Here is a 24,837-nt window from a genome sequence, read left to right on the forward strand (position 1 = left end):
TTTGAGCTTATTGAGGCAACATTGAATGACTACAAAGATAAAGGGAGAGTATGAGTTGTATGCAAGTATGATTAGAAATGGTTGCATTTGTGCCCTTCAAGATCAAACTTCCATACGATTCTCACAGAGCATATCAAGTCAAAGTCTCACATCATGGTTGTATCCAAAAAAACATCTACCAACCATGTAGTTAGGTTTTCTTAAAATGCAACAATTGAAAAAAACCTTCTATATAAATGAATCATGAAGATCACCTTACTAAAAATCAAATTGGTTTAAGTACATTGTGCAGCTCTTTTTCAAACACCCTTTTGAGTAGCATAATGTTGTTTTCTACAAATTTATCAACATAGACACAACCATTCTTATTGTGTCTACTATTCTATGGATGTATGTAGAGCTTAGTTTATGATTTATGTTTATGCATGCAACTACACATTGGTATATAAGACATGCTAAATAGTAATTGAACCATTTGTTGTAGAATGAATAAGTTGCAATGGTATTAATTAGTGTGCTAGACTCACAAGTCTTAGTCTTAACAATGTAGGATAGGGTACACTAGCTTGTTATTACGATGTTTGGGAACTTTCATTCTAGGTTCTTCATGTGTAGGCGTTTTTATTGAAACGTAGATGCATTATCAAGCCACCTAACTAAGCATTAAACTTGCCACCTTGTGCTACTTATGCATGTATTATATTAGTTGGACCATTCTTCTATGGAAACTTTAGTTTGCAACTCGAATATCCCTAGATTTTCTTAGCATTATTGGTTAGGGCATTTGTTATTACAATGGCACAATGGTAACATGATTCTTCTTTAATAAATTACAAATTGTTAGTTTGCGTTAAATCATCTACTTTTGAGAAATAATGCTAATAACAAAAGGAAATGCTCTTGTGCCTTGTTTTTTTAAATGTAAAGCGAGATTATATTTATTTTTAGAATATCTCTGCAACGACGATGTTAGCTTTACAAGAAAATTTTAAGCCACCTTGAAGGTTTGTTCTTTTTTTCCCTAAAAGACCAAAAGCAATCAGGACTTAAAAATACAAGTGAGACAAAACAAAGTCTAGGATTCCCCAACATTAGTTCTCATCTCATAATAGGTTAGGTGACCTGTTAGAGCCATCATTTATGATGATGTTGTGGCTATGCAAATATGCCCTTCTATGAAATACCAAAATGTGGCTATGCAAAAATGCTCCTTCCCTACACGCCCTACTATTTTACGATGTGGCTTACCGCCTATGTCATGGCCTGGCTTTTGGAGCATTCATGAGTTCATTAATTTATTTTTTTGCACCATAGCCTGGGCCTTGCACCTCATGGCAGCTGCTAGGAATTCACATGCACTCTGCCACAACAAGGCCTGCATATAAGAGCTTGGGTGGCCACCAGGAACTGTCCACATCAGAACAACCGGGTTTGCTCTTGGGCTCCATCGCTCTACGATCCGCTGGCTCAGGATGGAAGGCCCTTATTTCATCTCAATGGGAGATTACATAGAGGATTAATTTGGCGGCATGCATATTCAGCATCCTTAAAAAAAGAGAGCTTTCAAGCCACTTGCCTAGCCCCCAGTGTGGCCCTGACCTTTCCACTCGGGGACTGCATTGTAGACGCAAGCCTTTGCCATAGCAACGGAACAATTCACAATTGGGGGTGCTGACTTGGTGAGTAGTCACCACATTGTGAAATCTCTCTGCATGCTTGTTGATTGTTTTTGTGACGTCACAGTCACCTTTTTTCAAGGCAGCAACAAGGCTAACAGATTAGTTGAAGGTATAATGGTGCTCTCTATCACCACAACAAAAATAGCAAAGCAGTCTATCTTGGGTGATGTTGTATTTTTACCCAAACTTAAAGGGATGCTGATGAACTTGCTGCACACTTGAATCAGTTGATGGGTTGTGAGGCAGTACTACTGAATTTCATCATGCTCAAAGAGAGAAGGCTTTAACTTCCTTTTGAGATGGAAGTATTGCCGTGTTGGTAACAACAAATGTGGCAGCCCGTGATTTGAATGTTGTTGATGTGGACCGGGTAAGAGTTTATTGGTGCTTTTTTTGAAATCTTTAAATCTGAAACAAAATAGGACACTCAAAGAAAGGGGGCATTTTGCATATAGAGCTCCTTTCCTAACTAGATGCTATCTAGACTCTTGTGTAGCAGAAAAGCTTTGGTCAATGTGCACAAAATACTGAGGTTTAGTGTCAAATGAATTGTTAGGAAAGATACTCAAACTTTTTGGAGAAAAGGTTTCCTGCTTTTCAATGTACTGCAAAATCTAAGAAGAACTTGCAAATTGTCAATGTTCAAGGTTTTCATATCAGCCCTGAAACGTTTTTCCCATAACATTGATCTAGGTCAATAATTAGGGCTCTCTTCTCTAGCCTTCTGGTGTTTTCTGTACTGGGTGGAGATGAATGTACATTTTTCTGGAAGGTCACTGAGGTGCTAAACCATATTGTTTGTGTAGGTTGTTCATTATGAAGTTGCAAATGATGTTGAGGTATTTCTACATGGTTTTGAGCAAATAGGTCAAGCTGGCAAAAAAGGCACTGTTATTCTCATGTGTACTCAGATGCAAAAAGTTGCACTTGACCTACTTGAGCGTGATCTGGGGCTCAAGTTTGAGAATATAGAACCTCCTGCTGTGGAGGATGTAATAAAATGCTCAGCAGAGTGGGCAGTTTTTAAGATAGAGAATGTAGCTTCAAAGTTGAAGGAAATTTTTCTTCCTATTTGCTGAGGAATTGTTGTCAGAACAAGGGCCAGGAGTGCTAGCTACAGCTTTGGCTCAAATATATGGTTGTAATCAGATCCCCAATTCATGATCTCTAATCTCGCACAAACAAGTATTAAGCTTATACTTTGCCTTGAGGCTCAAGTGTGATATGGGTTGTGAATTGTACATCTCTATCCAGTTTCATGATATAGGTAGTCTAGATTCTGATGCTATTCCCTGCAATTTTATACCTAATGCATAATTGGTTTTGGTTAGGGATGGATGACATTGAAGATCACTTTTTTAGGACAAAGATTGATGTTACAACGGTGACCCGCTACCTGGGGCAAGTTTATCTTGCTGCTGCACTTAATGTTTGCAAAATTTCCTTGCTGACTGATGGTGAGGTAAGGACCACATTGGCTTGAGGGTAATTTACTAGCTAGATGATTGCTTGTCCAATGCCCTCTAATGTTCTTCATTTGATATGATCTCATGATGGACAAGTGCGAGGTGCTGTTTTTGACCTGCCGGAGAGGGTTGCTAATGAACTTCTATCAAGAATATTAGATTCAATAGAATATATAAACAAGGTTATATTTACTTTTCCTTTTTCAGGTTTAATGTGCCATGATTTTCAAATAGCATTCTTTCCTGCTACAAATAGCACATGCATGCAAATACACGAATGCCTTCTTGTCACATGTGAATCTCATGTGTGCATAGTAATTGTCTTAGCCTATTTGTATAGTTTATATATGCACATATCTCAACTAAACTTTTTTTGCTTTTTTGGTTGGCTATATTGTGGCATTTAATATGGGTATCTGAAATAACATGCTGTCTGAGAACAAGATGACTCATCTTAATTTGCAAGATTGACTAACTTATATAGTTTTGTATTGTACTCCTTTGTGAGTACTTGTAAATTTAGGTTTATTGTCCTGCTTACCTCAACCACTACAAGGATACGGAGGCATAGTGATGGCGCTTTCCGATGCAAAATAGCGGTGTCGCTATTTGTGTCCCAAATAGCGATGGTGCTCAGACCAAAAAATGCGGGCCGAAACCCAAGCGCGTTATTTTGCGCGAATGAACGAAAGGGAGAGCGAACTCCATCTTGCATTTGAGAGGGAGAGGGAGAGAAAGAGAGAAAGAGGGAGAAGGAAATTCTCACCGCCTCCGCTGCTGCCATTTGTTAAGAAAAGGAGAAAGTGTACGGAGGGCGAAGAGGAGCCGTCGTCGCAAAGAGGAGCCGCCGAATCTATCCTTGGGCCTTTGCGGTGAGTGCATTGTTCCTTCTTGCTTTGTTTTTGTTTTTCCTCCTTTTCTTTAACTTGTTTTTGTTAAAAATCATGTGTATTGAGAGAGAGAGAGGAAGAGAGAAAAGGAAAGAAGGAACGAGAAATAGAGGGAGAAAACATTAAACATAATAGGGAAAGAGAGAAAGAGAGGGAGAGGAAGAGAGAAGGGAGGGAGAGAGAGGGAGGGAGAGGTTGTTGTTATTGTTGTTGTTGTTTTATTTCTTCTTTTCTTTTTTTCTTGTTTGTTGTTGTTGTGGTAGTGGTAGTAGTAGTGGTAGTAGTGGTGGTGATAGTGGTAGTGGTGGTGGTGGTGGTGGTAGTGGTAGTGGTAGTGGTAGTTATTGTTTAATTTCTTATTTTCTTATTTGTTGTTGTTGTGGTAGTCATAGTAGTAGTAGTGGTAGTGTGTAATATTTCCATGTACCGTACCGTAAATATTAATTCCCACACGCCGTGCAAACCCTGTGCAAAGGGTATCCCTCGCATTGAAATTTATTGGCAGTATAATATGTGACCCGCGCGCGTGAAATAGGGTCCTCCACTTTGGTAAATCAAAACCGGGAGATAAAAACCGCAAGCCGCACGAAAACACCCTCTTGGGAGGGACAATTTTAATTGAATTAGTGCAATTTTTTTTTCTATTATCCCTTCCCCCAGCCGATGCATGGCTGGAGGAGAGGGAGTGTGGAGGGGGGGGATGGCCAAGTGAAGATTGCATGGGGAAGCTCTCCACGTGGGTGGAGACCCTCTTCCCCACCCCCAAGGCCTATAAAAACACTCCCCATCAAGGGGGTGTGCTAAGGAGAGAAGGCCTGTGAGAGAGGGAAGGCCTGTGAGAGAGGGAGCAAGGGAGACAAGGAAGAAGCTGTCGGCCGTGGACGAGAGGGACGTGAGGCCGCCATCGAGCTGGAGTCACCGCGCTGCCGCCAGCTGCTGTAACTGCCGCCGCCAGCCCAGTCCGCCAGTTGCTGCCGCCCTGTCCGCCGACCAGCTCAGGCCGCCGCCACGCTGTCACGACCCCCTGCCCACGTGGTTCTGTGAACCAGAAGCTTCATAGAAGCTTCTTCAAGAAGCTTCTAAGGGGGCTTCTTAAACCCCCCTTCCCACTAGACCGTTCATACACCTTCCCACCATTTTTTTTTCCAAAGGCCTTCCCAAAGGCCCTTTTCCCCCCATTTCCAAGGAAGCCCCTTCACACCCTTCCCAGGACTTCTAAGAGGAGACGGTGGAGCCATAAAGACCACCGCAAGATCCATCGAATGATTTCCGCAAGAAGATTTAAGCCGCAAACCGTCTGAGGATAAATACCGTGCCGAATTCGAGTTTCTTGAAAGACTCCTAAGCTTCCGTCGCAAGCACCATCCCGAAGAGGAACCCTCCCGCATACAAGGATAAAGGCAGAGGTCGGAAGGCCGTATTCCGAGAGCCGTCACTCCGTGGACCACAAAGGCAAATCGGAAGTCGAATTTACGACTACGATGACCCCAAAACGATCACAAGAGGCGACCGCGGGAGGCTCATCTCCGAATATACAAGTGGACATCTCCCCGACTCCACAAGTCCAGGTTCTTCCGAGTTAATTCCGCATAAGGAAATGATTAGGCGCGCTTAGCCCATAAAAAGTAATTGCATTTTTACGCTTAAAATGCATACGGAAATTGGAAAGAAATACATCTCTTGAACATTAGGTAAGATTGAAATTGTCATGAATTTGAACGATTGGAAGGTTAGATGCATGTAGTTTTGGTACCGTTTCAAGGTAGTGAGTCTAAACCTAGGCAAAGAAATGGAATTTATAAGTGCATTATCTTCGTCCTAGACATGCTAGAAATAAGCGTATAGTGCACATTAGGTAACATACTTCACGTAATGATTTCATAGAAAAAAAGGTTAGCATCATAAGGTATCATTCGGAAAGAATTAATAGAGTACTAAAGTGTACGTATGGACTTGCAAGTAGCTTGTAAGATGGAATAAATTAACACTAGTTTTGCATGAGTTAATCGACTACTTCGTAGCTAGGAGAATGATGTGTATTGTGTAGTCGTCATGCGAAAAATGACATCGTTAAGAGCTGCATTTAGGAGTCAAAGCATAGTATTCAAAAGTATGGACTACAAGTAGTAGGCATGATTAATTGGTAAATCCTAGTAGGACCTAGGGAAGTTAGCATACAGATTAGCAAACATTTTACCTTACCAAGGAAAGATAAAGTTATCATGGACTATGTGTTGCGTGAAAACAATAAACCGCATGCTTACGCGTATTGGTGGAATTGTATCTATTGTTCTCCGTTAGATTTAGTTTACTACTTTAGAAAGATCATCCTTGTCGCAAGACAAGCATAATTGAATTGACTAAATAATCTAAACCACAAGGATTCGTGGAACATGATTGAGTCAATATGATAGGAATCCTAAGTGTTGACTAGGGTTTAGTACAATAATAATTCGACCTAGCTTTAGACGGAAACCGTGAATCTAAAGATCCTACACACGTTCACAAATTGTCGAAACAATTAGATGTTCATGCTTGAAATGATCTAAGGTTTTATCCTAAGGATCATGACGAAACTCCGACGGAGTTGCATATTCCTAGAACCATGGACCAACCTAATTAGGGATGATTTGAAGGATACCCAATAAAACCCTGTTACTCGATGGAGGTAAACTCCGTGATCGGGAAACGCTAAGCAATGGATAGAAGGATTCCGTGGAATAGATGCAATAATTGTGCACAAAGCCGCAACATTGTATAGTCTTGGAATTTGTCCACAAGAGAGTTTTTGTCATCTCTGGAAAAAGAGGTTGGCAAGTGACTGAAAGAATTTAACTTACAAGAGGATGACTAATCATCCTGTTACTCCTTTTCTTGGGAATAATTTGCCAAGGAAAAGGAAAGTTAGATATTTGAAAATGACTAGACAATTAACTGAAGCGACATGGTCGCTGGAGCCTGCCACAACAAACCTAATGTATTGGAAGGGCATGACCCTAACCCAAGAATGATAGGAATCTTTCCAAGTTGCAATTGATTCCGGATCGAATGCGGGTTGCATTCGGAGGAAAAGGAGTTACTCCTTGACAGTTTGCCAGCCAAAACGACCATTGGAATTTGATTGTGCTTGTAACAATTAGAAAAGCACTGTTTGCATTGTTTGCTCAATGAACTAAAGGAGGAAAACATATCTAAATACTTCAGGTTGAAGCCTGAAGGGAGAGGCAGCTTCAGTTACCCCCGACTGCCTGCCTAACCCTAACCAAGGGGGTTGTGAACCGCGCCGGGAACGTGGACCGAACCCGCCGTGAGAGGTCTCTTCGTTGAGTTCTGCTTGGAGCAGGAGGACGCTTGGGTGCCAGAGGGGGCTCTGGCTGTAAATCCCTCGCCTTCCGGGCCCTGCACAAGAGACTAACGTGACTCGGGATTGGATCTCGAGGCCCGCATACTAGTCTACGGGCAGAAACTTGGATTAGTAATCACTGAAGGATTACTGGATAGCCTTCGGGCGGATTATGAATACGCCTACAGGCGGGAACTCCTTGTATTTCAAAGATAAAAGGATAAAATGATAATAAAGAAGTTGTTTGGCATTGTTTTCTTTATGTCCTGTGATAAGATTACGTGAAGGAACCAGTGCATAACAGGGTTAATCAAAGAAGCTGTTTGTATATGTCAAACTAATGTGGTAGGTAATTACATAACTAAAACAAACCGAGGAAAGTGCGGAGGATGGACCATGGGTCCGTCCTATGGATGGGTGGTCCCGGTTAGCCGGGAACTTTTCTCAAGATCTTCGATGGACAGAGGATGATCGTCATCACCAAAACAAGCAAGGAGAACAATGACTTGGAAGTACCGATTACCCGATTCAGGCTGTTTTAGGGGAACGGAATGGGACTATGCCTTTTGGCAGAGAGGTCGAGCCTTGCATCCCTCTCGTTTCCCATTCTCCTTGAACCAAGTGCAGCTTGAATCCGCTTCAGACCAGGCATTCTGCGTAAAGTAGTTCGATCAGGTCTGACGCTAGTCGCTGTTAGTTAATGACCAACAATTCCAGCCGATCCTAAGTGGGAAACGGCCAGGACGCTTCCGTTACGTGGTAGACGCGGAAAGTCCTAGATGACAAAACCCGCAACATTCCATGGGAGTGCCGGGTGGAGTTTTCTAGACAACCTTTCCGATGGACTGCTAAGACGTGTCCTAGAGGGTTCCAGTGGACACGTTACAGTTGGTATCAGAGCCGACTTATAATGGAATTGTTTTCATAAGATTTCATTAGAAGTGAAGTAAAGAAATTGTTCCTGTCCAAACATTTTCTCATCTTCAATACTGTCTTGCAGAATTACGAGGCGTGGAACAAGTTTTTGGTGTTCCGGATCATGTTCATGACTGCGATGCATTCTCCGCATTATAGGCAGAGAATTGAAATGATGAACATCTTGGAGCAGATTTATAACCCATCACCTCTATATATAGAGCGAAGATGGACTGGGTCTTCAGGAATCTACTACATAGCTGCCCACCGGTTCGCTTATCTACAGACCAACTTGAAGAGGATCAAGTGGTTGGAAGATTTGAAAGTCGTGAAGCTGTTCATTTTTGTGGAAGCTCACGTGAATTCGACTTTGCATATTCGAGGTCGTAGAGTTGAATTAAACTCATATGTTTATGAGGAAGTAACCCGTGTAATTCCAGCCGATAGAGTTAAGGTATTGGGATGCCATGGGAAGTATGGTTTCCAGCGGAAGGGATATCCCGAACTTCCGATGAATTATCAATTCCTAAAGATACATGACCCAAAACCCTATTACTACACAGTTCCTGTAGACAAATCCAATACTATGTTGTTCGCCCCAAACTAAATGTAATGATTGGATTATCATCGCTCGAGATGTTGTATGAGGTTACGCCATATGAATATAAATAAGGACTTCTTTTTATCACTATCCGATTGTGCATCAAAGTTGTTGCAAAAAGTTAAGTTGCTTCATGAGTTACGAAATAGTTGAACTAAAGATAAGTTAATGTCAATTATCATATAATAATATTAAGAAAACTTTTACTCAGGCGCAACCCCAGGTACAAATTCCAAATTCACCCCCTACGGCAAGTACGACTGTGATCCAGGAGAAGAAGTTCCTCCTCAAACAGATTAAGCCACCCGAGTTTGACGGGAGAGGCAGATTCGTCCAGTCAGACGCTGAGATTTGGATTGAATCTATGGAGGACTACTTCGAAGCCGCTGGCACTGCACCTACCAATTAGGCCATGCTCGCCAAATTAAAACTCACCGGTGAAGCCAGACTATGGTGGAAGCAATGGTGCAGGGATCAAGGAATTTCAAAGGGGTCTGTTACCTGGGAGAAGTTAAAGCAAGCCGTGCAAGGGAGATATTTGCCACCCGCATATCGTACACAAAAAATGAATGAGTTCTATGAGCTAAAACAGTTAGGACTCACGCTTGACGCATACTACTCTAAGTTTGTCTCACTCTTGAAGTATGCGCCACAAATGGATACGACACAGCAGGTGTCCAAATTTTGCGCAGGCTTAAATCCACCTGTAAATACTCGTCTCGAATCTATGAGATCATCAGATCTTCAGGATGCACTCATTAGAGCAGCACCCATAATTCAGGAAGTGCAAGCTAAACCAAGGAGTATTAAGAGCTGGACTTATAGCAACCCAAGCAGGGGAGCATTCAGACCCCAGGTTAAGAGAGTTCAAGGCCACAATCAGGGACAAAGAAAGAAAGCAAGGACAAATAACGTCAACAACTTTGTTCCTACTCACGGTAATGGCCGAAACATCCGATGTTTCCACTGCAATGAACTCGGTCACTTCAAAAAGCAATGCCCCAAGCTCAGCGAGGGACACCGTCAAGGTATTGGCCGCGGGCAGGGAGCCGCCGCCCGTGGAAGGGGAAGAGCTGCCTGCATTACCAATAGGCAAAGATGTGAAGCAGAGGAAGAGGAAGATCCGACTATGGAAGCGGATTTCGAAAGAGCGACGGTCCATGCCGCTCTACACAAGAAGGGGCCGAATCGCCAGTTCTCGGTAATTCAAACGCCGTCGGACTATCAAGGTAAAAGTTTCAAAACCTTGATTGATTGTGGCAGCACACATTCCTTTATCTCACCAGCGTGTGCTAGGAGATTAGGAATAGCCACAGTAGAAGCACCTACCCTACTTGTGGAATTGGCAAACGGTCGTGAGGTAACTTGTGCTAGGCAAACTGCTAAGGAGGAGTTCTATCTGGGAGGAAAGAAAACCTCAGTCAAATTCAGAGTCATGAATTTAGGCATCCATGAGTGTCTACTCGGGATGGATTGGCTTAAGCCTAATGACGCCCACATTCACTGTGGAAAGGGTCAAGTTTCCTTTCGAAACTCTGACAGAGAGTTTGTTACGACTCAAGGTGAGGCAGGAGTGCCGAAAATTCAATTAGCCAAGGTATCGCGGATCATAAAAGGGGTTAGGAAAGGATTACCTGTTTACTTGATCAAACTCAACAAGTTAGATCAAAAGCAAGAGGCTCATGAGGGACCCTCTTGGCTAAAAGAATATGTTGACGTATTCCCTGAGGAGTTAACTGAACTTCCACCTCCAAGAGAAGTTGATCATGAGATAAGGCTAATACCCGGAGCTGCGCCAATTGCAAAGAGACCTTATAGAATGTCCATTCCAGAGGCTATTGAGTTGAAGGAGCAACTCAAGCAACTGCTAGACCAAGGCTACATCAGGCCTAGCAATTCACCATGGGGAGCTCCAGTCCTATTCCAGAAAAAGAAAGATGGGACACTTCGACTATGTATTGATTACTGTGGGTTGAATCAATCAACAGTCAAGAACAAGTACCCTATTCCTAGAATAGATGAGCTTCTTGATCGCCTTCAAGGTGCAAAGATCTTCTCCAAAATTGATCTCAGGTCAGGCTACTATCAAATCAGGATCAAGGATGAGGATATTCCAAAAACGGCCTTCAATACGAGATATGGGCACTTTGAATTCTTGGTTATGTCATTCGGACTTACAAATGCACCTGCCACTTTCAATAGGTTAATGCAGGATATTTTTAGGCCATATCTTGATGATTTCGTACTTGTCTTCTTCGACGACATTTTAGTCTATTCTAAACAGGAAGAAGATCATGAACCCCAACTACGGATTGTGTTGGAGACAATGAGGTCTCATAAGCTATATGCAAAAATGAAGAAGTGTGCATTCTTCAAACCGCAGATTGAATATCTAGGATTCATCGTATCATCAGAAGGAATATCAGTAGATCCAGCCAAAGTCAGAGATGTACTTGAATGGCCAATACCAGTATCTGTCAAAGAGATACGTAGTTTTCTTGGCTTGACAGGATGGTATATGATCTTTATCAAAAACTATGCTTTGATTGCAGCACCTCTTACCGACTTACTAAAGAAGCAGACTTCTATTACATGGTCAACTCCCGAGCAAAATAGCTTCGACCAATTGAAGCAATGTTTGGTATCATCACCTATTCTGAGACTTCCTGATCTCAGTAAGGAGTTCGAGGTAGTAACTGATGCTAGCATTCTTGCATTGGGGTGTGTTCTTATGCAGGAAGGTCATCCAGTAGCGTATTCTTCAAGGAAATTGAAGAGTCACGAAAAGAATTATGCCACTCATGACCTGGAGTTGTTAGCTGTCATCCATGCTCTAAAGCTTTGGAGACACTACTTGTTGGGAAACAAGTTCACTCTAGTAACCGATCATAAGAGTCTCAAATGGATTTTTACCCAGAACGAGCTCAACATGAGGCAACGTCGATGGATTGAAGTATTGGAGGAATATGATTTTGAAATCAAGTATCGACCAGGGAAAGAGAATGTGGTTGCCGATGCACTCAGTCGCAAGGCATTCCTAAACTCTCTAATCTTGCAGAATCCATCAACGGCCAGATCTCTGGCTACAAAGGTATCTATGCCAAGCAACCCTATACTCGATTTAGCTAGAGAGGAAGCATGCCATGACTTAGCTTACCAAGCAATGATGAAAGAAATATCTACCAAGGATCAGAATCCGAAGTTGCAGGCAAAGTATCATGAATTTTCTGTTGATAATGGACTTATTTACTATAGAACAAGGCTATGTATACCAGCAAGCCAGTCACTTAAGCGGAAGATATTGTGGGAAGCACATGATTCCCCTTTCGCAGGACATCCCGGCTATGCAAAAACTCTTAATGCAGTCAGGAAGAGCTATTATTGGGAGAGGCTCAAAGGTGACGTCCTCAAATATGTCACCGAATGTTTGTCTTGTCAACGTATCAAGGCTGAACATGTCATGATGCCAGGAAAATTGCAACCACTTGACATTCCCCAAATGAAATGGGAATTCATCAGTATGGATTTTGTGGTAGGCTTACCCCAAGTCCAAGGAGGATACAACTTCATTATGGTTGTAGTTGACATGCTTACTAAGGTTGCACACCTGATTCCGGTAAAGACAAACTATAAAGCTTCCGATATCGCAAGAGTGTTTATCAAAGAAATATTCAAGCTACATGGGCTACCTAGAAGGATCATTAGCGATCGAGATTCTCTTTTCACTTCTCACTTCTGGAGAGCTATCTTTGAAGCTATTGGGACTCAACTCTGTTTTAGCACTGCCTACCATCCCCAAACAGATGGACAAACAGAGCGAGTAAATCAAATCATTGAGGATATTCTTAGGGCCTACTGCTGTCGAGAGCCAAAGAGATGGATTCAATATTTGCCGTTAGTAGAATTTACTTACAATGCTTCTTATCAGCAGAGCATTCAAATGACTCCTTTTCAGGCATTGTATGGTCATGACTGTCGAAGTCCTCTAAATTTTTCTGATCCCACCCTGAGAGTGGAAGCCTCAAGACAAATGTTGGAGGACATGGATGACCAAATAAGGTCAATAAGACAAGACATACAAGCAGCCAAAGATAGACAAAAGGCATATGCAGATTTGAAGCGCCAAGAGCGGATCTTCGGAGAAGGAGACATGGTCTTCATTCGAGTACGGCCGAAGAAGAGTTCTTTATCTCTAGGTAAATACAAGAAGCTAAGTCCAAGGTACTGTGGACCGTATAAAATCCTCAAATGCCTAGGACCCAATGCTTATAAATTACAACTTCCGGATAACCTAAAAGTTCACAATGTATTCCATATTAGTCTCTTGAAAAAGTATGTACCCAACCCAAATCATGTACTTGATGATCAACAAATTGTAATGCCTAGTCAAGGAATCCTTGAACTAAGGCCGGAAAAGATTTTAGATGTCAGGGAGAGACAGTTGAGATCTAGAACCTTGAGAGAATGCCTTGTCCAGTGGAAAGATTATCCCGAAGAGGATGGTACCTGGATGGATGAAAGCTCTCTCAATCTTCAATATCCCCAGTTTATCTCGAGATGAGGACATCTCGATTCTTTTAAGGGGGAGAGAATGTAATATTTCCATGTACCGTACCGTAAATATTACTTCCCACACGCCGTGCAAACCCTGTGCAAAGGGTATCCCTCGCATTGAAATTTATTGGCAGTATAATATGTGACCCGCGGGCGTGAAATAGGGTCCTCCACTTTGGTAAATCAAGACCGGGAGATAAAAACCGCAAGCCGCACGAAAACACCCTCTTGGGAGGGACAATTTTAATTGAATTAGTGCAATTTTTTTTTTCTATTATCCCTTCCCCAAGCCGATGCATGGCTGGAGGAGAGGGAGTGTGGAGGGGGGGGATGGCCAAGTGAAGATTGCATGGGGAAGCTCTCCACGTGGGTGGAGACCCTCTTCCCCACCCCCAAGGCCTATAAAAACACTCCCCATCAAGGGGGTGTGCTAAGGAGAGAAGGCCTGTGAGAGAGGGAAGGCCTGTGAGAGAGGGAGCAAGGGAGACAAGGGAGAAGCTGTCGGCCGTGGAGGAGAGGGACGTGAGGCCGCCATCGAGCTGGAGTCACCGCGCTGCCGCCAGCTGCTGTAGCTGCCGCCGCCAGCCCAGTCCGCCAGTTGCTGCCGCCCTGTCCGCCGACCAGCTCAGGCCGCCGCCACGCTGTCACGACCCCCTGCCCACGTGGTTCTGTGAACCAGAAGCTTCATAGAAGCTTCTTCAAGAAGCTTCTAAGGGGGCTTCTTAAGCCCCCCTTCCCACTAGACCGTTCATACACCTTCCCACCATTTTTTTTTCCAAAGGCCTTCCCAAAGGCCCTTTTCCCCCCATTTCCAAGGAAGCCCCTTCACACCCTTCCCAGGACTTCTAAGAGGAGACGGTGGAGCCATAAAGACCACCGCAAGATCCATCGAATGATTTCCGCAAGAAGATTTAAGCCGCAAACCGTCCGAGGATAAATACCGTGCCGAATTCGAGTTTCTTGAAAGACTCCTAAGCTTCCGTCGCAAGCACCATCCCGAAGAGGAACCCTCCCGCATACAAGGATAAAGGCAGAGGTCGGAAGGCCGTATTCCGAGAGCCGTCACTCCGTGGACCACAAAGGCAAATCGGAAGTCGAATTTACGACTACGATGGCCCCAAAACGATCACAAGAGGCGACCGCGGGAGGCTCATCTCCGAATATACAAGTGGACATCTCCCCGACTCCACAAGTCCAGGTTCTTCCGAGTTAATTCCGCATAAGGAAATGATTAGGCGCGCTTAGCCCATAAAAAGTAATTGCATTTTTACGCTTAAAATGCATACGAAAATTGGAAAGAAATACATCTCTTGAACATTAGGTAAGATTGAAATTGTCATGAATTTGAACGATTGGAAGGTTAGATGCATGTAGTTTTGGTACCGTTTCAAGGTAGTGAGTCTAAACCTAGGCAAAGAAATGGAATTTATAAGTGCATTATCTTTGTCCTAGACATGCTAGAAATAAGCGTATACTGCACATTAGGTAATATACTTCACGTAATGATTTCATAGAAAAAAAGGTTAGCATCATAAGGTATCATTCGGAAAGAATTAATAGAGTACTAAAGTGTACGTATGGACTTGCAAGTAGCTTGTAAGATGGAATAAATTAACACTAGTTTTGCATGAGTTAATCGACTACTTCGTAGCTAGGAGAATGATGTGTATTGTGTAGTCGTCATGCGAAAAATGACATCGTTAAGAGCTGCATTTAGGAGTCAAAGCATAGTATTCAAAAGTATGGACTACAAGTAGTAGGCATGATTAATTGGTAAATCCTAGTAGGACCTAGGGAAGTTAGCATACAGATTAGCAAACATTTTACCTTACCAAGGAAAGATAAAGTTATCATGGACTATGTGTTGCGTGAAAACAATAAACCCCATGCTTACGCGTATTGGTGGAATTGTATCTATTGTTCTCCGTTAGATTTAGTTTACTACTTTAGAAAGATCATCCTTGTCGCAAGACAAGCATAATTGAATTGACTAAATAATCTAAACCACAAGGATTCGTGGAACATGATTGAGTCAATATGATAGGAATCCTAAGTGTTGACTAGGGTTTAGTACAATAATAATTCGACCTAGCTTTAGACGGAAACCATGAATCTAAAGATCCTACACACGTTCACAAATTGTCGAAACAATTAGATGTTCATGCTTGAAATGATCTAAGGTTTTATCCTAAGGATCATGACGAAACTCCGACGGAGTTGCATATTCCTAGAACCATGGACCAACCTAATTAGGGATGATTTGAAGGATACCCAATAAAACCCTGTTACTCGATGGAGGTAAACTCCGTGATCGGGAAACGCTAAGCAATGGATAGAAGGATTCCGTGGAATAGATGCAATAATTGTGCACAAAGCCGCAACATTGTATAGTCTTGGAATTTGTCCACAAGAGAGTTTTTGTCATCTTTGGAAAAAGAGGTTGGCAAGTGACTGAAAGAATTTAACTTACAAGAGGATGACTAATCATCCTGTTACTCCTTTTCTTGGGAATAATTTGCCAAGGAAAAGGAAAGTTAGATATTTGAAAATGACTAGACAATTAACTGAAGCGACATGGTCGCTGGAGCCTGCCACAACAAACCTAATGTATTGGAAGGGCATGACCCTAACCCAAGAATGATAGGAATCTTGCCAAGTTGCAATTGATTCCGGATCGAATGCGGGTTGCATTCGGAGGAAAAGGAGTTACTCCTTGACAGTTTGCCAGCCAAAACGACCATTGGAATTTGATTGTGCTTGTAACAATTAGAAAAGCACTGTTTGCATTGTTTGCTCAATGAACTAAAGGAGGAAAACATATCTAAATACTTCAGGTTGAAGCCTGAAGGGAGAGGCAGCTTCAGTTACCCCCGACTGCCTGCCTAACCCTAACCAAGGGGGTTGTGAACCGCGCCGGGAACGTGGACCGAACCCGCCGTGAGAGGTCTCTCCGTTGAGTTCTGCTTGGAGCAGGAGGACGCTTGGGTGCCAGAGGGGGCTCTGGCCGTAAATCCCTTGCCTTCCGGGCCCTGCACAAGAGACTAACGTGACTCGGGATTGGATCTCGAGGCCCGCATACTAGTCTACGGGCGGAAACTTGGATTAGTAATCACTGAAGGATTACTGGATAGCCTTCGGGCGGATTATGAATACGCCTACAGGCGGGAACTCCTTGTATTTCAAAGATAAAAGGATAAAATGATAATAAAGAAGTTGTTTGGCATTGTTTTCTTTATGTCCTGTGATAAGATTACGTGAAGGAACCAGTGCATAACAGGGTTAATCAAAGAAGCTGTTTGTATATGTCAAACTAATGTGGTAGATAATTACATAACTAAAACAAACCGAGGAAAGTGCGGAGGATGGACCATGGGTCCGTCCTATGGATGGGTGGTCCCGGTTAGCCGGGAACTTTTCTCAAGATCTTCGATGGACAGAGGATGATCGTCATCACCAAAACAAGCAAGGAGAACAATGACTTGGAAGTACCGATTACCCGATTCAGGCTGTTTTAGGGGAACGGAATGGGACTATGCCTTTTGGCAGAGAGGTCGAGCCTTGCATCCCTCTCGTTTCCCATTCTCCTTGAACCAAGTGCAGCTTGAATCCGCTTCAGACCGGGCGTTCTGCGTAAAGTAGTTCGATCAGGTCTGACGCTAGTTGCTGTTAGTAAATGACCAACAATTCCAGCCGATCCTAAGTGGGAAACGGCCAGGACGCTTCCGTTACGTGGCAGACGTGGAAAGTCCTAGATGACAAAACTCGCAACATTCCATGGGAGTGCCGGGTGGAGTTTTCTAGACAACCTTTCCGATGGACTGCTAAGACGTGTCCTAGAGGGTTCCAGTGGACACGTTACATAGTGGTAGTGATAGTAGTAGTTTTTGTTATTTAATTTCTTCTTTTCTTCTTTGTTGTTGTTGTGGTAGTCATAGTCGTGGTCGTAATCATCGTAGTCGTGATTTTAGTAGTAGCACTAGTAGTAGTAATAGTAGTTTTCTTGTTTGTTGTTGTTGTAGTAGTAGTTTTTTTTCTTTTCTTGTTTATTTTTATTTAGTTTTCTTGTTTGTAGTAGTAGTAGCAGCAACAGCAGCAGTAGTAGTAGTAGTAGTAATAGTAGTAGTAGTAGTTTTTTCTTCTTTTCTTGTTTGTTGTTATTGTAGTAGTAGTAGTGGTAGTAGTAGTAGTAGTAGTAGTTGTTGTTGTTTTTTGTAGTGGTAGTAGTAGTAGTAGTAGTAGTTGTTGTTGTTGTTTTTTCTTCTTTTCTTGTTTATTGTAGTGGTAGTGGTTTGTTATTGTCGTAGCCGTAGTCGTAGCCGTAGCCGTAGCCGTAGTAGTAGTAAAAGTAGTTTTCTTGTTTGTTGTTGTTTTTTTTTTCCTTTTCTTTTCTTTTTTTTTCTTTTCTTTTCTTGTTTATTGTTGTTTAGTTTTCTTGTTTGTTGTTGATGTTGTAGTAGTAGTAGCAGTAGTAGTTTTTTCTTCTTTTCTTGTTTGTTGTTGTTGTTGTTGTTGTTATTTTTTCTTCTTTTCTTGTTTATTGTAGTTGTAGTGGTAATAGTAGAGAGAGAGAGATGTTTTGTTAAAGGAAATGAGAGAGGTAGAGAAAGAGAAAAAGGAAGAAGGAATGAGAGAGAGGGAATAAATATACAACATAATAAAGAAAGAGAAAAAGAGAGAGAGATGGAAGGAGAGAAGAGAATGAATGGATAAAAAACAAAGAGAGAGTGGTGGCGAGGTCTGGTGAGGTCTGGTGCAATATTACGAGATGGGAAACACTCCAACATACGTTAATTTGTGGGTGGGTGGAGACTTTACATACGTTAATTTTATTGAGTTATAAGAGAAGAAATCCTCTCTCAAAAAATTTAAGAAAGAAAAAAAGAATAATAACAAAAACAAATTGTTTGTCATAACGTAGACCAAATGGGAAACGATGAAGGTCGTGATGTTCAAGATTGCAAGGTGTATCTTAATCAGCGTGTCCCATGTCCTTACTCTCAATGTAAGCTGAAAATCAGATGAAAACATCGATTGTCTATAGAAGACATACAACACTTCGGTGAGTTTCAATCTCAGATCATTGATCAGGCGATCTCAAATTTTGAGCAAATGGTAAGAAAAGTGTATATCAATCATGCATTGTATTCGCAAGCTAATTGAATACCATATACAAAAACATTGGGTGTGGTTGGCAAATTTTCTATCCAAGGAGGTGACGTCTCGTCCGAAGAAGGGGTACACCCTTTGCGGCCAGTAAGAAGAGTTCGTGGGCATCCGATGGATGCAGTGCCTGAGTCATTCCACTACTTGGAAGGTATTACCCAATCTATACCGTCAATACTAGAGGAGACAGACAGCCTTTTAGACTTACCTACAATCTTGGAGCCTCAGATGGAGGCAATGATCGATGCATTGATGCCCATGGATGTCAAGACTTCTGATCCACTTAGAGAGGAAGCATCCATACGATTATTTAATGGGTGCCGAGTATCTCGCCTGAAAACACTACTTGCACTCCTAAGTGTGCAAGCAAAACACAGGTGGAGCGATGGGAGTGTGACTGAGTTGTTCAAGTACCTTGTACATACGCTTCGTTGATTTCTTTTCGACACTATCATTAAAAACATTTGTGCTTTTTCAAGGTGTTTTATGATTTTTTTAAGTTACTGAAGTATCATATATTACCACTTGCAAATACCATGCCTGAGCCTCGTGATGATGCACGACATGTTTTACAAAAGCTTGGTATGGACTACAACAGTATCCACGCATGTATCAACAATTGCATACTATTTTAAGGAGAATACGAGACTATGGAGACATCTCCAAAGTGTGATGCTCATAGATATCGATGGGACTTGCAAGGGCAAACCATCCCTCCAAAAGTTCTTAGACACTTTCCGCTTATACCCCGTATAAACCACATGTTTCGTACGTCCGGCATGGCAAGCTTGACGTGGCATGTGCAGAATAGGTCCACATATGGAGTTCAACGAATATCAGTGGATTCACGTGCATGGAGCCAGATTGACTTTACCTTCCCAGACTTTTCCCGAGAGCCAAGGAATCTTTGGCTTGGTCTTGCTATGGATGTCGTGAACCCATTTGGTCTACGCTCAAGTTCTTACAGTGCGTGGCCTATAGTCCTTGTCAACTACAATATCTCTCCATGGCTTTCTACGAAGAAAGGACATCTCATCCTTAGCTTACTCATTCCCGGTCGCTACAAAGTAAAAAATATGGATGTGTATCTTCATCCATTAGTCGATGAGCTTAAGATTTTATGGGAGGAGGGGGACATCATGCAAGATATGAGCAAGCGCAATGGTCGACGATCTACCAATATTCAAGCCATTATCATGTGGACCTTGCATGACTTTTCAGGATTCGGAGAGTGCTTAGGTAAGTAAGCTTCCGTTCTTATTGGTAATATCTATCATAGCTCGTTCAAGTTTGTATTCACTAGATAGAGGTGTTGGGACATATTTGGTTATCTCATGTTATCATGCATATCCATTGTGTGGGCCCTAGCTAGACTCCCAAACGTCATGAACCATGAAGAAGATGGTATATCAAGGACACGCTGCTTTCTTGCTAGAGGTTCATGAAATCAGGGAAGGTTTTCTTGGGCGACCTCTAGCAAGTATGAATGCCCAAAGTTGGTACAAGCTGAAAATGGTCCACACAGAGTCACATCCAAACAGAATGCGACAGTTCTCAGTTTTCTATGAGTTGCTATATTGGACCCACTTATAGATCAACCACTTGTTGGATCCCATGCATATTTTCAAGAATGTGGGCAACTTGCTATGGGACCACATCACAGGAAAGAGAGACACTGTAGGGGCACAAATGGATTTGAACGAGGTAGGTAAGATGGAGGTGCTTTTGCTGCAGTCGAGTGTTGATGGTCACTTGCAGCTACCTCGCACTCCTTGGGTTTTTTCCACTAAAGAAGAGCGCATTGTGAAGCAAATAATCAAGTATATCCGCACTCCGAGGAGTATAATGCATTCTCTCAGGTCCGCATTTTCTAAGAACGACCAATTATCAGGGCTAAAATCCCATGATTGGCATAAGATATGTCAGGTTTGTACTACGAATGGATTGTAAGTGGCGTGCGTATTTTGGTATTTGGAGTGTTAGTCATTGTTCATTGTGCTTTCTCATTTGTGGCAATTTGTACTAGCGATCGTGATCGTAGGATGCCTTACTCCAGAAATATGCAAGGCAATTTATAGGTTGTTGACTTTAGTACAATGGATCTCACAGAAGGAGATTAAGACATCCTCTATTGAATTTGCGAGGCGGGGAGCAGTGGAGATGGTATGTCTCTTTGAGAAATACCTACCTATCAGTATGCTCGCGATACAAATCCAACTTCTTGTGCATCTTATAGATCAAGTGGAGATTGGTGGGCCTATCCATACGCGATGGATGTTATTCTTGGAGTGCTTCATAAAAACCCTAAAAGGCTTTGTGCGACAACAAGCTGATCGGCCAGAAGGTAGCATGGTCGAAGGTTGGTTGGTGTTTGAGGTGCTAGTGCATATTTCACAATGGCTAACAATGGTGGATTCAGACAAGAGTATGCTATGGTCGCTGAAGGACAATGATAGACTGATTGGAGATGTGATGGTTGGAAATGGGGTAAAAAAAGAATGGATGCTGCAATGGGGGAGAAAGTGAATTGCTCTTGTATGTTGCACCATGCCTCTATGGAGACATGGCTTGCTAGGTACCAGCAAGCTAAGAAAGATCGAGAGGAAGCGTGATCTAAATTTCAACATAGTATGTGCCATCGATCGATTCGATATCCCGAGGGCATGGAGGAGATGCCGCGGTTTATGTCAACGCGATGGTTGCATGGATCTTTGACCGCGGCATCTCGCGAAGGGGCGGAGGTCTCAACCGAGGAGTGGGAATTCTTGAGGGGATGTAGTCCAAAGGTGATGATGTGTTTAGGGTTTGTCGTATCTATATTTTATATGCAACAATAATTGAGTGTTTCAATGTACAATACAAAATATATAGTGCGGCATGGTTGCATGGACGACATTTTCGTGTGGAGCATATTGACAAAATGCGCTCGACAATAGATTGTGGTATCATGGCAAGGTTTGAGCAAGAGAGCGGACGACGAGCAATGGATCCAAACATGGTTATAGATGAGATGGAGTATTTTGGAAACTTGCAAAGTATTGTCACGGTGGATTACTGTAGCTTCTCCATGATCCTATTCGATGTGCAGTGGTTCAAAGTGATACTTGAAGGAGCTGGAGCAACAGTTCGACGAGGTCCATCTGGATTTCTCGAAATAGATTTTTTAAAAAAAGGACAGATTTGTGCGACACATTTTTGTTGCTAGCCGATTGTGAACAGGTGCATGAACTCATGTGTTTTTTAGTTGTATTACGACATGGTACATGTTACAATAGTTAAATCTCTCTTGTACGTGATTGTGAACAAGTAATTTTCTATCCAAACTCACGATAACCTCGATGGTGGTACATTATATCTTTAGCTTATGGAAGTGCGAGAGTATATGATCAAAGCGATGTTCCGAGCATAAATGAGGATAGTATGCAAATAGAGGGATCGATATTGCAAGGGGTGGAGGCCATCAAAATCTTGGAGCATGTAGAGGAGCCAGCATCGGGTAACAATGATGGAAATACAAGAGTCTAAGAATTCTTTGAGAACGAGGTGGACTCATCCTTTTGTGCTGACATGTCTATCGACCTTCTAGTGTATGCGGAGTTGTGTTAGGAGATTGACATGGGACCATAGGGTACTTCATACTTGGAGCATCCACCTACTCAATTCGTTGACGAATCTCTTATAAGGATACATAAGATATGCATTTTAAGTAAGATCATTTTTTAAAGATTTATATTACTGTGCTTGTATGATTTATATTAATTATGCTAACATCAATTTTTGTCTATGCAGGTGACCTTTGTGGATATTTAGATCATCACGATGAGTCGAAGGATGAGCGACGAAGAGCTAGAGGAGATCTTCAGGCATATGTCTCTAGATCAAATGGCAAGATTCAGAGATATGGAGGACCAGGAGCTATCTCAGACACCATCAAGCTGCTCTATTAGATCTACTTTGGCGCGCTTTGATGTTTCAAGTTCTAGTAGACAAGGTCGATGCTCCAGACTTGGGCCAGACAGAGGGAGTGGTTTAGGGGGATGTTGCGGAGATCTGGATGCAGTGAGCCCGCAGTTGGCTCGGGATACAAGTACTACTTCTTGCTCTTGTAGCGGTTCGAAAGAGCGTGGCTTAGGTGGTTGTTATGGAGGTACCGACACGTCTCTGTCTCGTCATTCTACTGGAGTTGCGTCACCTCCGGGATTCGTCACACTTGTGGGGACGTCTACTCCAGTCACTTCGGCTTTTGCTACTCGTCTGTCCGTAGTAGGTGGCATCCCTATGGGTGCTACTCCAAGAGATACTACCTCGGTAGGTACATCAGATGTACAGGGGTCTCCTGGATATGCTCAGGAGCGTGGTCGCAAGTGGGAGAGGACCCATCTTAGGCATACCCCCCCAGAGGGGTATGCCTATCTTATAGATGATAGGTTAGGACCCATCATCATGAATGATGAGGGGAGGAGGGTGATGGCTCACATGAGAGAGTTGTGCTAACAAGTTTTTCGGCACAACGTCTTGGATCATTGGAAGAACATACCGGAGGGAAGCAAGGACTACATAGTAGGATCCTTGCATGAGGAGTGTGAGCCACAGCAGATAGATTTTCTATGGGTTGGATGATGGAGTGCATGCATGCATACATGTCACAGAGACGATTGGATGCATGCAAGGCACTCAAGAGTGGGGCTTCAAAGCTCGAGTTGCTAGACATGGACGACTGACGTTGACTCAGGGAGGAGGCTATAGATTCTCTAAGATGTTGGAGATAGCAGCGCAAGGTAGTGAGGGCACGCCTAGAGGCCGGAGTGGTCCATCATCTTGGGAGTGGCGGCCACAGGACATATCTGGAGGACTTTGTAAGTTTTTCTTTTTTTTTTCTTGCTTTTTTTTGCAATATCCTTTGTACTGACAATCGTGTTTCTAACAGTTGTATTTTTTTTCTTTGCAGCACTCCATTACAAACATTACAAATCGCGATCCCACCGGACTTAAGACTCGATATGCAAAGAAGCACGGTCTCACTGCATTGATTGTATGGACGTGGCAGTCTTGTAAGTCACTCATTTTTCTTATCCGTAGTTACTATGTTTAATTAAAATGCATTATTGTACGGTGGATTAATGTGTAGTTGTTTCTTTTTTTCTAGAGTTCGTTTGATGGTACTTTGCGGCGGGATGAGGTTTCGAATGGCGAGGATCTATAGCTCGCCCTTGGATCCATGGAGCTCACATACCCTTATTTTTTGTCACATGATCTCTGTAGACATTTTCTATGTAGTAGTAGTATCTTGCCATGATTGTACCGGTCGCTTTCATTATGCGATCATGTATTTATTTCATGTACCAGTGTTATGATTTAAGTACACTTTGCCTTTATTTACATGGGCATTATACACATTACTGAAACTATTTTGTATGGCCCAAATAAAGCACATAGTGCTATATGTGGTAGGGCAGCTTGTTGCTGCCCTGCCACAAATTTTTTTCCCCTGTTACAGCCACTATTAGCATTGCAAATTTACTGCATGCATTGGTATTAGTGTCGCAAAATGTGTCACAAAGCATCATTATAAGCGTCGCTATTTGCGTCGGTATCAGCGTCGCATTTGCAACACTGATATCGACGCTGATACCGACTGTTCTATGGCATCACCAATAATGACGTTTTTTGCGATGACAGGGGTAAATTTCTTTATGAACATTTTCATCACTTTTAACATCGGTATAAGGCCTATATCTTGTAGTGAACTCTGGGTAGAAAACCCATCTTTTCTCATAGCTGCGAAGACCATTCGTGACACTTTGATTGAACTTTTTCTCTGTATCACAACAATTGTTTTTGGGTATATTTTCACCTTGATGGTTCACGTTCTTAACATGGCTCTTGTTTTCAATGTAGCTACCCTAAGATAGTAGAAAATACATTTGGTGCCAATAGTTTTGATAGTATGTTCTCATCAAGGGGACTGGTAGATCTAATTTTGGTGGTTTCTCTAAAGATGGTGCTTTTGGTCAACTGCAAATAGTAGTTGGTCTAGTAGGTCCCAAAATGGTTACAGTGCAAGCATTGGTTATAACAAACCTCCTACTTATGGTAGTCACAATGATCTCACAAGTAGGCAGCCTTCAAATTATGGGAGCTCACCTTTAGTTGCTTTTGGTAGTAGCAAGTCCAATAGCTTTGGGTTGGGTAGGACCTTCAGTTTTGGGGGTACATCTTCACTTGA

Source organism: Lygodium microphyllum, chromosome 24 (genome assembly GCF_053477565.2).
Source record: "Lygodium microphyllum isolate KBCC chromosome 24, Lygodium_microphyllum_v1.1.10, whole genome shotgun sequence".
NCBI classification, from domain to species: domain Eukaryota; kingdom Viridiplantae; phylum Streptophyta; class Polypodiopsida; order Schizaeales; family Lygodiaceae; genus Lygodium; species Lygodium microphyllum.